Genomic DNA, 18,199 nt, shown 5'->3' on the forward strand with positions numbered 1-18,199 from the left:
AATGCAGACCCTTAGAAACTCTCATATAATCCTGCTGACAACAATGTAAGCAAAGTACAGACACCAGCTTGCACTCTATTCTGGAAACAAAACTCTTACTCTTCTCTGTTGAGGCTGTTCCAGTGGGAGCATCCCCCTGTCTGATGGTTGTCAAGGTGAATTTATTTTAAGCATTCTTTGTAGCTGGTACTCAGTGCAGTCATAAGCACATAAGAAGCTGTAAAATGAGCTGGGTGATTTGTAATAACACAGTCCATGCCTCTGCAGTAAACAGGACTGCCCAGTTTAAGGGAATGAGTAATTCTGGAAAACTAGTGGATGCACTAAGAGCACAAGCACAAAACAATACCAGTTCTCAGTATATTATCTAGATAAATCTGAATTGATGGCATACAGTTGTATTAAGAAAGGAAAAAGTTATGTGGCTACAGGACTAATAGGAAGGGTTTAGGAAAACAAGCACTGAGGATGAAATAAAAAAAAATTCTATATAACCATATATAGATAGATGATAGATGATTGCTAGGTAGATAGATGCATACATTTAGATTGATATAGTGGTTAATTTTGTATATGTGGCCTGTCCTGGAAAAGGCAGCTTTCTCCTTAGAAAACTGTATGTGTCACAGCTACTTCATCTTGATTTCAGTTAATCATGTGAAGCTATAACCAGCTGGGGCATACTATGAGAAATTTTTGGTTAAACTGGAGAAAATAGTGATCACAACAGGACAAAGGCATAAAAGGACTGTCCAAGTTTTAGTGCTACCGTAAGTACTAAGCATTGGGTAGAAAGTATTTTATTGCAGAGAGGTTCCTACTCCTCTTCCCAGGTGTGGAATTTTGGCACTGATTTTTTGTGTGTTTTTGATGTCCTTGGTAAAATAGAGTTGGTGTAGTGCTGATATGTCCCAGTGATAGAGTGTTGGAAGGGAATACAACTTTAAAGGCTGACTGGGATGAAACACATAGGAAGAACTGTGTGTGACGTTACAGACTGGAGTAACTGAAATTCAATACTACAAAATGCAAGGTCGTGAACTTAGGGACTAATAACAAAAGCCTCTGCTACAGGCTAAGAGCTCATTTTTTAGAAATTACTGAGGCACAGAAAAACCTGTGTATATTTGCAAGTCATAGGATCACTATTAACTATCAAGGTAATTGTAGTTGCAAAAAGATCAATGGAGCAGTATTTCAAGTATAGGTAAAGAAAACTTAGTGCTATTAAACAAATGGAGATATGGTCAGTTGCAAGGTTGCATACCGGCCTAATCAACTCTAAGAGATATACTATAACCAAACCTGGGCAAAAAAAGGTTGTGGTAGAGGAAGAGAGCTTGTGGCTATAGGCAGTGGGGAGCAGCAAGAAGGTACATGTAGTAGGGAATCAGCTCTAGCTCAAAGACAGTGCCAATACAAAAAATCAGTAGCACACATAACTTAAGGTTAATATTCAAATATATTTAAAATCAGTAGAGCAGTGAAGTGGTCAGTTTTGGTCCATAACACTATCTGCTGAGATGAAATTTGACCAAATAGTGAAAAAACTTAGGTTTTATACATATGTGTGTATATCTATATATCTATGTATATATCTGTATATATCTATATGTATGTTTATATATGTGTGTATATATATGTGTGTATATATAAAATATATAAATAAATATATATAAAATATATATATAAATATATATTAAAAATTATATATATATATATAATGTATGTCATTAGCAAGCCTATTCTAGCCTTTAGCTTGGAAGGATTTCTTTTCCTGGAGCCCTCATGAGACCTGCATGAGTAGCCCCCTTTCCTTCCTATGCTCCTGAGACAGGCCATACCGAGAAGCAGTGTTGGTGTAACATGATGCAGACCTTCATGGCTCCATGCCCAGAGCTCTTGCAGGACAAACCCATGAGCCATCTGTGGTAGCTGCTGCCAGAAGGCTCAGTGCCACAGAGGCAGAGACTCCTGTTGTGACAGGGAGGAAAGGGTCCTAACAGCAGCAATACTTTGCATGTGGGGTGCAGATGAAGAGACCCCCGCACAACTGGAAAGAAATGTTCATTTCTGCAAATTGCTAGCAAAGGTCTGGATGAGACTACGGCTGGCTCTACTGGCTACTTTGCACATATGCATTATGTTCAAGTAACTTCTAGTATCAAAACAATTATGATTGTATATTAATAGGATTTTGGTCTCTGCTCACAGTATTTTCAGAGCAACACTTTACTGTTGTTCTCAGTGTATCCATTCCTTCTTCATATTTCCTGCTGTATTTTTTTTATCTTTTGCCACAAGCAGCTCAACTGAAAAGTTGTTAGTATATAAGATTGGAGATGTTGCTGAGTTTTTCTTGTATGTGTGTAAAATAACAAGCATCCATTGGGTATGAGTATACAGACTTAATTCACTTGAAGAATTAATAAATTTTCGTGTGATTAAATGTACAAAGAAAGAGTTTTAGACTTAAAATCATGATGTCAATATTGACAAACATCAGCAAAATAAAAGTGATTCCTCTGATATGGAGAATGTTGTATGTTAGAGGTTGTGAAACATGAATGTAATGCCAAAAAGTTCAGTGTGAAGTACAGTTTATATGTCTCCAAAGGCAATTTCTTAGGAAGTGATTGAGGGGAATTAGTGAAAGGATATGAAACATTTTCGCTGTAAGTCACTAGTTCAAATCCTCACAAGGACAGAAGTGAATAAGGACCTAAAGTGCTGGAACTGATGGGTTGGTTCTATGACTGATCTTAGTTATGTATGTGTTTAACAGCTTTATTGGATGGAGGCTGCAAAGTTAATGTTATTTGTTGGCCCCAGTGAAATAATTTGGTGTCCCCAATTCAGTCGTACTAAGTCAGCACCAAAGGATTAAACAGCAATGAAGTGCTTTTGCACATCTGGTGCTTCTCCCACTGGAGCATGGCTGAGTGGCAGGCAGGAGAAAGCCATACCTGCCTTGGGTAGAGAGGATTTTAGTCTCTAGCACTGTAAATCTGGCACCTGTCACAAGCACTAAAGCTCACATTACACAGACAAACCGGGGGCTTTGTTTTTTCTTAAATGTTTTCACAGCTATATCTAATCAATATTGTCTTCTCTTTGTTGTAGGAAGAAGTAGTAATTAACTTTCTGTCCAACACAAGCACACTCTCAAGCTGGAATAGAATTCTGAAGAAGAAAAATAGTTTTGCCTAAACTAATCCATATCTTTCACCAATCTCATACAATTATTGGGATTACAAAAAATAATAAAAAAAAGAATCAATGCTGCATATCTTCATTTTATTACAAGAAAACACTAAGGCAGTCACAGAAAGTCCAGAGAGACCCTGGTCAAGCATTCATCAAGGTAATACTTTCAGGATTACTTAAGTGGAAGTATGTACTCCCTGTAGGATTATACAGCAATGTCACAGTTTTGTGATTTGCCTCTGGAGAAGGAAAGGAGATCAAGAGCTTTTATCATGTTCAGGTGCAAGCCAAAGGAAATTAGGCTTGCTTTATAGACCATGATTCCCTGACTACAGAAGCATAACAATAATTAGAAATCTTGCAGAGGAGATTATATACTGAAAATGTAGTTGTTTACCTCTACATTCCTATTATGAGATGAGTTTTCTGATACCATTAGTTATCCTGTAAATTTTCCCTAGCTGGAAAAGGAAGAAAAAAGTCTACATATGAGACTTCACACTTCTAAAGCTGAATGGTTTGTAAAGCCAAATAGATGCTGTAGAGCAATAAAGGAAGTTAATCACCATACAGGAGGTGGCAAATCAAAATATAATTTAATGAAAATTCAGGAAACAGTGTCACTGATATGGACATGACTTTGATATATATCTATATATATGAGGGTGTGTATTTATATATATGTGTCCCTTGTACCTACATTCCATTTTCTGTAGCTTTTGGGTTCAAAAGTTCATATAGGTCAGAGACACCATAGCATCCAACACTCATGTTGCCCTCGGAAGACAAATTCAGCAAAATTTAAAAAGACACCACCAGCATAAAGAAGATATACATGTGAAATTATACTTGGCTTATAAAATGACTGGGCATATAATGGATTCTAAAGTAATGTTGTTTGACTTTGAAGCATCTGAAAAGCTTTTTAATGAAAATCATAAACCCAGAAATACTGTTTAAAGTTGAAGAGATAAACCAAGTTCTGTAGAACGAAACTTGAGATCATTCACACATAACCGAAAGACAGAAATCCCAAAGGCACATTTCCTACTTAATATTACCAACCAGAAGTTTATTGATGACTGTAACACTTATTTGTTGTACCTAACATGCATGGATGTTACCAGATTTTCACCCACTGTGTGCATCTAGAAAATATGCAATCATAAGATCTCCTTACTGCAATATATCTTGTCCAACAAACTAAGACAGCCTGCCAGCTTCCCATGTGTTACCTTGCAAGACTGCTTTAGTTCAGCTGAACCATTAGATTGTTTTAGAAATACATTGTACATATTATTTAGACACATGCCACCAGCAGTAAGACACTTAAGCATAATTGACAGCTGCCTTACCATGTAATGAATGGCAAGGTGTATGTCAGAGACAGTCTTCAACAAAATGACACCTTTCTACAGAGTAATAAGATTTCCACAGAAGAAAAGATAAAGTTGTATTAAAATTCTACCTGATTAGATTAATCTGTGAGTTTGAATTGAGAAGGTAAACTCTAATTAGTTTTTTTGGGTTGATATTTCACAATACAGATCTCATTGCTCACCATATTTTACTTAGTTTTAATATTAATTATAAGCTAATCATGATATATGTAAGACAGGATTAATTTCACCTTCTCTAATGACCTAATATCTAGATATCCACTCATGTCACCTCAGAGTTCATTATCACTCTCTGGAGGGCAATTTAGGCTATCTGCTTTAGGTACCATTTTCTCACATGAAGCAACATGAATGATGCACTTGGATAGACCCCTAACTTTTAAATGGCTAAAGTGAGATGAATGCTACCCATAGGGACAACCCCTTCATCCTTTGAAGGTGAAGATGAGGTGACCTCTACAAAAAGAACTCATTTAAACTCAGGTTTATAGAATAAGGATGAAATAAATACTGGTACCTTTCAAACCATTGGGATTTTCACTACCATCCTCACTGGAGACAGGAGGTCACCCTGAGCCTCAGTATGAAAAGCCATCACACAGTCCATGTCTTTCCTGATAACAACATCAGACATGAAGAGACCTGTGACTGTTGTATCTATTACATTATCTTGGAATCAAATTTTTTATCGCTTTTTGGCAACAACAGTTTGTAACGAGTATGGAAGTTGGACTGTATGGTGGAATTAGCCGTAGGAAGTACTGAGACCTCCCTGAGCCTAACAGCTTTCATATGTGCTCCATCTGTAAACAAAGACACATTACTGATATTAAAACTACCCAGAAAGTGTACTGAACACTGCATTACTGAAAGACAGTGAGAGAAAAGCATAACATTTTACAGTGGGAGATAGTAGATGACATAAAGCTTCACGCTGGACTTGATTTAGAATTTAACTGGGAGGGGTGGAAGGGTGCAAAGAGTGCAAATCATGCCTCATGAACTCATAATGGTTTAGGATTAGATATATAAATAAATATATGCTGTATATTGGGATTACATTTTTTGTTTTCTTTTGTTAGGTCCCAAAGCAGTTTTGTATGCTTCATGAGTAATAAAATTATTTTCACATGTGTCAATACTGCAGAGTGAGAGGCTTGAAATACTGATTACTCTGATGTACCTGCACCTTCCCCCTGTGACAAATTGAAGAATTCTTCTGACTTTTTTCTGGATAAGACTAGAAATATTAACATGATCTATGACAATATTGTTGTAGTGGAGGTAACAATCTTCAGGTTACTCACAATAAGGAGCAGCCAGGTGAACTTCTGTGAGTAGATACACAAAAATACTTTCTCCTTGCCTTGAATTCCCAGAGGAGATTTCCAGCTGTCATGCAAACAAGTCCTGGAAATGCTGCTCATTCAGGATGCATTTTCCTGAGAAGCCTTGAAAAGAATTAAAAGTCATATGAACAGTATCCTGATGTTATGGCTCTGCACTGTGGAACACTCAGACCCTAGAAAGAGACATTTAGCTCTTATGGCTAGGGAAATCATGCCTACTTAGGAGGAAACTCATACATCAGATTCATTTTAGAGAAAATCTGAAAGTCTGCATTTAAATTTTTTCCCTCTCATTCAGTTGTGTCATGAGTTTCATACCAGCAGTTCTTTGTCCCAGAAAGGAAAAAAGCACTGACTCAGTTACCTTAAGGTCTGAAATATAATCATTGTGTTACATATGCTTTATGGATATTTGTTTAAATTATTTTAATGAATTTGTATCTGTGTACAGTATGTCCAATTCAGAATAGATTAATTCTCATCTAAGAGAGAAGGAAAATTATGATCAAAAGAAAGGAAGGATTATCCTATTGTTATCACTATTAGGAGGTTTATTCACTAGAGGAATTTTGGTATCTTACAATTTGTTTTATGTAGAAAGAAATAAATGATGAAGAAAATATCAGTTACAAAACCAGCACATAATCCTGTTTCTTCAAGCATGACAAATCTGAACAAAAATTTACCATTCACGGTCATCATGATTTTTGTCCAGCTTCCTACCAAAAATATCTTATCCTACATCCAATTATTGTAAGCATGGCCACTACAGCCATGGTGCAGTTACCATTCCAGCTGTGCCACCTCTCTTCCTTTCCTCTGTTTGGGCATTTCTCCTTGCTTTCAAAATCCAAACAAATCTATTCAGATAAAATTGATCCCTGAGCCACGTTACATTTGTCTCCAGCTCAGACAGAGTTTTTTGTCTATTTTTGGTTTTGTTGTTGGAGATTTCTGTAACTTAGCTTCCTTCTCCTTTAACAGAGGTTAATGACTTTTTAATGTTGTCTTAAATGAAAGGTAGTGGTTAAACCTAATAGTTCTACTGAATTTTAATCCAGGCTATAACAATGTTTTAAGACTTTCCGAAAGTAAGTTTAAAGTTTTACAGGGCTATTAAATGTTAACCTGGCCTTTGACAGCAATAGTGTGGTTTCATCAGCTCACACTGCAAAGAATTAAGGAAGCTGGAGTGCAGCACAAACTTCCCATTCCCACTCACATCCACCAGTACTCCATTAAGGTTTAAATGCTGCTTACATATTACTATGAGATCACTGGAAACCACAGGCAATCCCAGTAGCAATCTTGCAGTCCTCCATCACCTCTTCCCTTGCTCTAAAAAATATTGGTAGCAAATGTTTCTATGTCATTCTGATAAGCCTGACAGGTTCATTACCCCTCTTTAGTTTGCTAAAGCTCAGAATAAAAGTAGTCATATAAAATTATTAAGCAGACCATTCAATTTCATTCATACTACTAAATAGTACTATGTTAACATACATAGTATTGCACAAATATGTTAGCAGTTTTTCAACTTGAACAGTTGAAATTAAAGAAAGAGACATGTATTTGGACTTTTTTAATGCCAGTAGAGAATGATGTCCTGGAATAGTTCTCTGTCAAACCCAGTTTTTAACAGAAGGGATTGTGGAGCTCCTTCATCTAGTAGGCTGACAGTTCTGGCGTTAAACTTCATCCTGTTGTGCTTACTTATAATCCTTGTGCCAAAATAAACCATTCCTCTCAGACATGGTATTTCTGTTTTGCAAATAATTGTGATCTGTTACCATACCCATCTTAAGACTCATTGGTCAATCTAAACACATCTAGATTTCTTTCTCTCTTTCCTTGTAGAGCAATTTTTCCAGAGTTTTCTCCCTTTACATTATGTTTTTCTGAATTATTTACAATTCAGCAATATCATTCCAATATCAAGTTTGCCCAGAATATTACACAGTTTTTATTAATGGTATATCTAGTACAGAAATCCACAAATTTCTTCTATGTTAATCAGAAGGAGAATTGTTTTATATATAACATATGTGAGGGAGAGAGAGAAGGGAACAGTACAAACCATCATGGAAAAGAATTAATTTTTATCCTAGTTTAGTAATTTAACCCAGAATAGGTTGATAAGGCCAGTTTCCTGAGTATGATATGAGAAAAATGTTTATCTCTGCCCATGTCAGTGATTCCTAAACTCTAGATCACAGCTGTAAACAATTAGGATTAGTGGGTTCATGAGCCCCATAGAAATATGACAGGCAGCATGAAGGGTGGTGTGTAAAAAAAAATCCCAAAACCAAACAAACCACCCCCCCAAAAAAAACCCAAAAAAACCCAAACCCCAAACAAACCCCCAAGAAACAAACAAACAAAGAAAGAAACCCAAATCAAAACAACCCCAAAAAAACCTGGTGAAAGTATTGCCATGAACAGGGAGAGCTTCTAATGGTTCTCTGTTCCCCACCAAACCCCAGCCTGTGTTATGGCAGCTCAGAATCTGATCTAGCTTTTTCCTGGTGACTGTATTACTTGGAGCACAGGATATAAAGATCATGTCAATCTTCCACTTCTCACATGCCTTCATCCATCACTTTTCCTCAGACATTTCCTTTCCACTGAAGGACGTGATACAAAGTGTTAAGGAAACACCTTGTCCAACTCAGAGAAGGGACAACAGGACAAGTGTTGTGAAACATAGGAAGGACATCATATCATTGTGACTCATCCTAGATGTTTCTTAGTACACAGAAAAAAAATCTGGGACATTTATATCACTTTTCATTATATCCCTTGGGGAATGGGCTCTGCTAAGTATGTTAATTTTTTGCCTGTATAATACCCTTCAAGTCCTACCCAAGTGAATGGTAACTCACATTCCCTTTTATTTTTCTATACTTATGATTCACATGAGCCCTGAAATCTGTCAAAACCTGACTTGTTCTAATTTGCTTTGAAAATTAATGAGGGTCATCTATAGCAAGGATTCTTTGCCTTACACTTGAGTTCCTGTCCCTGCATACAGCTGTAATAGCCTTATACAAGTTCTTATAACCAAGATTTCTCCAAAAACACATATAGGGCAAGGACACAAATTCCTACCTTTGTCCTTCTCCTGCTGCCAGATTCTCTCTTCAAATGTCTTGAATGTACAGGAACGCTGCTTTAGAACAACTAAACTTTCTATTTAGTTATTCTAGCCATGCTTAAGAAGAGAATGGTACTTTTTATGTAGAATAAGAAGCACATGGAAAAGGCTGTAAAGGAATCAAAACCTCTTTTCTTCTCTCTTTCTACAATCCATTCTACAATCTACAATCATTCTACAAAGTCCATGACTTTGCTACTTTCCTTGTCCATATCTTTCTTTCTCTTATTCTGATTCTTGCAGTCTTGCTGTTGTTATTATACATGCATTTCATCTTGTCTTTAAATAAATGCTATTATTCTTCTGGTTGTTTCACTGTTTTAAAAAATTGTAATTCTTTACTTCCCAATCATCTTGTAGGTCAGAGTCATGTTTCTTTTCACTACTTTTAAATTTACATGCAAGTCTGCCTCATACACATCCTTCTGTTACGTTGTTCTAGCCATGCTTAAAAAAAAAAAAAAAAGACTGGTACATTTTAATTGAAATTAGGAGCACCAGGAAAAGGCTGGATGAGAGGAATCAAAAAATATAATCAAGTCAAATAATATAATCAAGTCAAATAATAAAACCATAGAATCATTTGAAAAGGTTAGAAAAGACCTCTAAGATCACTGAATGCAACCAGCAATGCCAAGTCCACCATCAAATCATGTCCCTAAGTGCCACAGCCACAGTCTTTTAAATACCTCCAGGGACGGTGACTTTACCACTTCCCTGGGCATCCTGTTCCAGTACTTGACAACTCTTTCCATGATGAATTTTTTTTCTAATATCCAATGTACACCTCTCCTGGCACAACTTGAGGCCTATTCCTCTTGTCCTATTACTTGTTTGCCTGGGAGAAGAGTCCAGCCTCCACCTGGCTTTAACCTCCTTTCAGGGACTTGTAGAGAGCAATGAGATCACCCCTCTCAACCTCCTTTGCTTCAGGCTAAACAATGTGAGTTCCCTTCAGCTGCTCCTCATCAGATTTGCACCCCAGACCCTTCACCAGCTTCTCTGCCCTTCTCTGGACTTGGTCCAGCACCTCAATGTCTTTCTTGTAGTGAGGGGCCCAAAACTAAATGCAGGATTCAAGGTGTGACCTCACCAATGCCAAGTACAGAGAGACAAACACTTCCTTATTTCTTCTGGCCACCCTATATTTGATACAGGCCAGGACATCACTGGCCTTCTTGGCACACTGCTGGCTCAGGTTCGTCCTCTCTCAATCAGCAGTCCCAGGTCCTTTTCCAGTGGGCAACCTTCCAGCCACTCTTCCCCAAGGCTGTCATTGCATGGGGGGATTGTGACCCAAGTGCAGGACCCAGCACTTAGTCCTGTTGAACCTCATACCATCAACCTCAGCCCATCAATCCAGCATCTCCAGAACCCTCTGCAGAGCCTTCCTACCCTCCAGCAGATCAATGCTCCCATCCAAGTAGTGTTATATGAAACTGAATGAGGCTGCACTCAATCTCCTCATCCAGATGATTGATAAAGATATTGATGTCCTTAAAATTCAAAGGATAGCATTTTTTGCTGGAGATATCTGTATTTTCTTATCTGTTTCCTATGAGCATTGCCTAGCATAGCAGAGGTCAGTTAAAGCTTGACAAATATTTTCATTTAAACAGTTCACAGTGAAATGGATTACTTGTTCTTAAAATAAAGCTTTTGTACTATTATGCCCTTATTGGTGTAGATACTTTGACAATTTGTTTGTTTGTTTGTTTTTCCTCTTTTCCCTGATTTATTCAATTTTTGCTTCATTTATTTCACTTTCTTCCCTGGGAGGCTGACTGAATGAAAGGAGTCTGGGATGTATTCTCACTTTTTCCACTTCCTTCTGATACTTTGTAACTTTTCAAAACTTCCTCAACAGTGGAAAAAGTAAAGAGAACACAAGTAAAATGAAACTCTGTAACTTTGTCACTCTATAACTTTTCAAAAAGGAGAAAAAAGTATTTAAAATGTAACAGAGAGACAATTATAGAGTTTCAGTTTTCTGTTACTTTACACTTTTCCAGAGCTAAAGAGGTTTTTAAATTTACAGAGATGTTAAAAACGAAAATGTAAAAATCAAGGAATAAGGAGAATAGGGGTCACAGTTTTTAATGCATGTCTTGTAGAAAGGGAAAGTTGTGGGGCAAAAATATAGGGGAGTGAAATGATAAAAGTCAGATCTGAAGCTATGCAAATGAAAATATATCATTTTGTGCATTGAAAAATAAAACACAACTTTCACTTATTTCATTAGTCATGTATTTTCTTAATAAATGGATTATTCCTTATGACTAGGATCCATGGATCAACTTGAAACAACAAGGTCCCATTTCAGAAAAGCAGATATCCCTATTTATCTTTACATTTACCAGGTTGCAGTTTCTGGCACTCGGTCAGAGGCTGTAAATAGCAAGGAAGCTCATTTGTGAAGGAGACAGAGCATTCTCAGAGGCCTCAGCTGTGAATGCACTTCCCCAGACACTAAATTTAAACAGGAATCTCATCACACTCTACCCCAATAGGAAGATACATTTCTTTGATGCTGACATGATTTATACGAATAAGACAGTAAGTATTGCTGTGCATATTTTTGCTTTGTCTGCCCCCATGAATCTTGTGCTCAGTCATGTTGGTCCACTTCCAGCAGCAGAGAGAGCAACCTGCCCCAGCCCCAAGCACAAAGGATCTCCAAAGGCTCTGCTCAAAAGCTGGGGCCTGAGAAAGGTGCCACAGACAGATGTCTCACAGAAAAGCAATTTTTCCAGAAAGGATCAATACAAATTATGTAACTTTGTGCTAAACATAGAGATCCAATTGATGCAGAGCCTCTTCTCTGTAACCTTTCTTAATTACCAGAAAACCAAGATGTCTGGCACAGCTGAGTAGGTTGCATAGCCATCCCCCCCACTGGTGCTGGGGGAAGCTCCTGTCCAACACAAGATTTTAATCACCTGTAGTGTTGGGCAATTTCTTGACACCAAAAGCACTTTACCTCCTCAGGACTGTTCTGTGTGGGTGGATATAGTCTAAATGAAACCTGAAATATGGAAAATCCAAGAGACATGGGGCATCTAAATCCCAAGATGATTTTTGAGACTGGCATTAGGGGAGTTTTCATGGGGCAGGAAGGCTGGTTCCCTGAGGTTCACTTTATGGCCTGCAGGGTTGGGAGTGGTGGTCTCATGCAGAAGCCTCTCTCATAGATTGCTGGAGCCCAGCCACACACGGCCTCTGTATACCAAGTCCTTACAGCCCACATGCTACTATTCCATGTCTCCTGGGCCTGGGGAAGTATTTCCAACTTGCATTTGAATACAAACCAAAAAACATAGTCTAGTATAGCTCTATAAAAATGATATATGGAAGCGACTGTATAGAGTCGGATTTTTTAAAACTTCATTCTGTACACAATAGCCATAAATGTAAAGAAAGAAATACAAATGGGGGCAGGGGAAATGTGTTTGTTTTTCAGATGACAATGCTTATTGCATTTACCTGGTAAACTGGAAAGACTATAGGAGATGATTCAGATTATTGGGTAAATAATGCATGTTTAAGAATATGACCCTGACTGTTCCTTTTGCTGGTTCTTCATTTTGTGGAATGATTTATTTATGGCATGTCTGTGAATCCAGTCCCGTCTGTGGATGATGTCATCTTTCTCATGTGTTGCACATGCTGCACCCCAGGGAAAAAGGCAGCAACATATCTCACATTGTGCTGTTTCTCATTTCTCTCAGTGCGTATAGTTTGTATACATGTTTGTTTCAACTCTTGCTGAAGTATCAATTAAAAATATACAATTATAGAAAAAAAGGCAAAAAGACAGATGCGTGTTCAAGTTTGTTTTCTCTGTTACTGACATTTCAGATATCAGGCAAACTATTCTGTTTGTGTCATTCACTTAATCCTTGTTTGCAAAGAATTTCCATAGTACTTTATATGTCAGATGTCTAACAGTTAGCTTAGGAGAGACTAATCAATCCAAGACTAGATGGTGACAGCATGAAATAATAGGAAACAGGCTGGAAAAAGACAATCAGAACATCCACACCCAACAAGAAAACAAACAAAAACCCAACCCAACAAAACCACAAAACCCCCACCATAATGCACCAGACCCCCAAAATAACCTGCTGCCACTTTCCCAAAGGAAAAGGAGGAGGTTCTTAAATATGTGTCTAGTTTCCTCAGTAAGAGGTAATTTTTAGGGTGACCTTATTGATAATTCATTGTATTTATTATATATGTGAAATGTGTAAGTCTTTGAATCACATCACAAAGTTGATGGAAAGGAGATGATGAAAAATAATTAGAATAACTTTCTGTATTTTGGAGGCAACCTATTTCTCTACATTACCCTAGGAAATCCATCCCACACATTAACTTCCCAGTGGAGCACAGTAAAAGCACCTCTTGGGAAACAGGAAAAATTTCCAGTCCCTGCTAACTTTTGTGAGCTGGGAATTGGTGACTCTTCCTTAGCAGATAAACTGTGCCTTCCCTTGAAGAAAACGTTTCTATTCCATTGCCCTCCTACCAGTCCTTACCAGATACTTCCTCTGTTTCAAGGTTTCTCAAAACTTATGATGTAATCAAACTTGGGGTTTTTTTTCTGCAGTTGTAACATATGTGACATCTTATATAGATAGAACTAAATGCATGCTTTAAACTACAATTATACATACTAAATTGAAAATAATTTTTATAATAATATATTTATATGTGATACTTCAAGTACCTGCTTTATGTTTCACACAAAGGACAAGAATTCTGAAATCTGGGAATTTTTTCTCAAAAACCCTTTATGATACATATTTCCTCCAACACCACAGTTCTCTTACATGCAAAAAGGACATTAATATGAATGAGAGTGATTTGTACAGAGAAAAAACTCTCAGAATCAAGATGCATTAAAAGGTTCTTATAGGAGAATTTAAGACAGAGAAAAAAGACCATGGAATTATTCAGTGAGTATGGATTTGACTAGTCTATCGAAATATAAGATATACAGTAAGTAGTTTCTGACTCAGTGCAATATTCTAAAGAAGTGGTTATTGGAGCAGCCAGTGAATATCTATTTAAAATCTTCTGTAACTAAAAATATTTGATTTTAAATTAATTAGTGTTGTACTTCTTAAATATTCATAAGGTTATGTATGTATGTATGTATGTATGTATACATTTATAGATGCACTTCAAATTTTATAAAGTAAAAATATATATGACAATAACAATGATGTACTGACCAAGAGAGTATTTCCTTCTCGGGACACAGAATCAATTTTACTAATTTATGTTAATATTTAGGTTGGGAAATTACTTAATGATTCTCTCTTATCTAGTCCAGATGGATTGATTTCTTTTTCTAAGAGTGCAGTTTATGAAAATATTGTCTAAACTAACTGTGAGAGTGCTAGAAGAACATACACTGTGTGATTCTTATGTATAATTTAAAAAGCAATTTCAAGGCTCCGGTTCTATAGCTGTTCAACATAGAAAATTCTCACTCAGTTCTGCAGTTGGAGGAGATTCAATAGAAGTGATTCTACAATTGATTTCAGTAGGTGTTTTGACTACAAGGGAAGAACAAAATTGGCCAACAATATTTGTAAAGTGCTTTTGGATTCTTGGGAATGAAGGCACTTCAGTGTAAATCGTTATCATTTTTATGAGATGAAGCACTCATCCCATCCCAAATTCTCTAAGAAATTTCTGAGTTTTAAAATATTTGCATCCACAGTCTCATTCTTTGCTCCCCCTGTTAAGAATAAGTGCCTATGTGAAAAGGAATACTGGAGCTGTGGAACTGACACTATATAATGAGAGGCAGTACACATCAGTAATAGAGCAGAAGGGGCTTTAAGGCAAATTCCTTTTTGCTTTGCCTTTAGCCTCATGATTTTTGCATTCCAATCATACACAGTGGAGACAGCTTCTAAGACTATTCCATAGATAGAGTTTAGGGTATCCTTCAAAATTCTAGGGGCTTTATGGTCAAAGTCCTGCAGAAACAGGGTTTGTAACCTGTAGCTACATCTATGCTGGTAAATTAAACCAATGTCTGTTTCCTGGCTTGGAGACCAATTGGCATGATCTGCCCATATCTGTGCTATTAAACTCTCATACTTTCCAAAACAGAATGTCTGAATCCAAACTGCTTATTGGGAATGATCTTTGGCCCCTGTTAATTTCCAAATTGTTCTAGTGATTTTTTGGAATTGTGCTAATATTCACCAGCCAAAATCATGTCAGGGATTTTGTCTTCTAACAATTTACCAGTGCAGACAGCCGAGTTCCAGCGCCTGGACTTTGTGCTGACTCTGTTTTAATTTCTTAGTCTAGATGTGCTTTCTATCTCTTCTCTGCACTTTTCTATTTCCTGAGCACATGCTCAAGCTAAGGATACTGTATCAGTGGACTTTGTCATCTGTTGTCAGAATAAAACTGTTAACTCACTTGAGCTCTTGAGTGGGTAGAGATGCCCAATGTGAAATCCTGAGCCACATGTTGGGGTTGTCAAACACACTCCATTTTTTTAGCAAGGCTGTAGGCAGCTCCTCACTCAGCATGAAGGTTAAGCTCAGGAAGCCACCATGGATGGACAGCTGATGCCAGGTGTCTAACTTTTAGGTACTGTACCACTTGGTATGCAAGCTCTCATGGCAGTGTATTTGTTAAAAAGGATTTGAGTAAAGTTGAATTTTTCCTACGTTGTTCCTTAACTTTGCACAACTGATACAGCAGCTTTAGTAATGTTTGTTTAACTGTGTGCATGAATATTTATATCTGTATATTTCTACAAAAATTACATGCTTAGGAAAAGGCTGGAAGGAGAATGTGTGAAAGAGATTGACATAGCAAAAGCAAAGATATATGTATTTTTGAAAAACTATTGCCATAGTCTTCTCTAATGTCTTTACTATTATTATAAATACTTTCCAATTGTATGTGACTTTGTGTATATTTTTGCTTGTCTTCCAAATGCAAAATACATTTGTGGAAACGTGATATCTTACATCTGACTAACACATATAGTGGAAATACACAAAAATGCCTATTCACAAAAAGCTCTTCCTTGGGGCTGGAGAAGTCTTCGGTCATCATCATCATGACTACATCAAGATTCACATTTCAAACAGGCAGGTATTTAGGGGAGATGGTGGTAGTATTTTTGCTGTTATTTCCCCTTTCACAGACAGTAATACTCCACCATTCTGTTTGTGGAGCAATTCACATCAACTTCGGGCAAAATCAGGATGGATAGTTTTAGCAGTTTAAGTAGGTGGTTTTCAGAATCTAGTTGAATTCAGATAAATCTTTCTGCCTGCAGCACTATTGGCTTTGGCAAACCACAGCTGATGAATGACCACAAACAGCAAAGGAAAGCAAAGCTGGTATTAAGGTATGGCTGCCCACAGCCCCCAAAGAGATAATAGTCAAAGTTTTGAAGGACATAAATAGGTGGAAGGTGGGCATTTCTCAGTGATTTTCTACTCTTTTTCTACTCTTGAAAATAGAATGAAAGGCAATTCACAGAGGCGCAGAGAAGCAGTTTGCTTCTGATTGCTAAAGACTATGAGCACAAAACTCAAGGAACAAGGTGAATGAAAGGGAGACTTTACAGAGGTTTAGAGACTATTACAGTAAGATTATGCAGACAAATGAAATCTCATCAAGTAAAGGCTAGGCTCAAGTGTAAGCTACTTTACAAACAATTAGATACAAAATAGAGAATCTGGAGATTACAATAAATATAATGATACAGGGAAAAACTGGTTTTAACCCACAAAACCAGACATATAACCCAGCACCCTGGGGCACAAACAGAAGGGTGTTCCTTAGCCTCTGTGGTGAGCCCCATGTGGTCCCCCTAAGTCCAAAGTAAAAGTAAAAGAAAACCTGTTGGTCAGGATGATGGTTGCAGTCTTGTCGGGAGTGGCAGTTGCAGTCCTGTTGAGGTTCTGGTTCTCCTCTAGATCTGATGAATGGTACCAGAAGTCCCAAAACATGGAGTTTGTATATGCTCAGGTTCAGGTGGAAATGCCCAGTATCTCCCCCAGGGAGGGGAGTTTCACAGTGGGTGATTTAACTCTGCGAGTCATGGGATATTTTTGGAATCTTTGATTGTCTAGGCCATTGCAGATGCCTATTATGGCCCATTGGCAGAGTTGACCCCTTGTTGTAACACTTCCCTGAGAGGAGTTATTATGGCAGAGTCATGGACATGAAGAGACAGAAGAACTCCCTTATCTTCCAGGTTTCTTTAACATCCAGCCTGTACCCTGAGGTGTCAGGTGTTCCCTGGGTAGCTGCTGCAAATGATCCATTATTAACAGTCCATCAGAAATTACACAGAGAGTGTAAAATACACAGTTTTTGGTTATACCCACGTAGTAATAAACTGGTCTCGACCCCTATAACTAGGACAGTCCAACAGATGAAAATCTTCTGAAGTTCTCAGGACTTCAAGTTATAGGTTTTAATGGACACTACATTCTAGCCATATAGAGTGGTCCAGCCAGTAAGCATTTTAATGAAAATCCAGCTACCTGTGTATGTGCCTGTGTTAAATCTCTAATGACACTAATGTGTTTGGGTATCTGTGGGGGTCTGTGTTATCTATACTCCATGTTTTCATGCACTTCTTCTAAGGTTAGATCTAACACACAAACCCAAGAACATATTCAAAACTGAAATGACAAGTAGCTTTTTTTAACCCAACCCCAGTGCTTCTGCTCTCTTTCATATAAAACTGAGCCAATACCTAGGCTGCACAATACCTTCATAATGATAAATTTAAGATGTGATAACTTTTTACCAATCCAAAACCACTTTCAAACACTGGATAGGGAAGATTCCCAATGTGTCATGCAGAAATTCCCTCTAGTATTAAGATCCAATATAGAAGAACCAAAGCTTGACTTTTCAATGCAGTAATAACTTCAGGAGGAACCAAAGAGAACACTTTAGCCAGACACATTTGAGACAGCATGAAAATGACCCTAGTCTGTTCTAGAAGATTTCTAGTTTGTTCTTGGTTAAATGAAAAAACTCTACAGGAATTAAAACAAACAACCACCTCTGAAAAACAAAACAAA

This window comes from Pithys albifrons, chromosome 2 (assembly GCF_047495875.1).
Source record: "Pithys albifrons albifrons isolate INPA30051 chromosome 2, PitAlb_v1, whole genome shotgun sequence".
Lineage (NCBI taxonomy): Eukaryota > Metazoa > Chordata > Aves > Passeriformes > Thamnophilidae > Pithys > Pithys albifrons.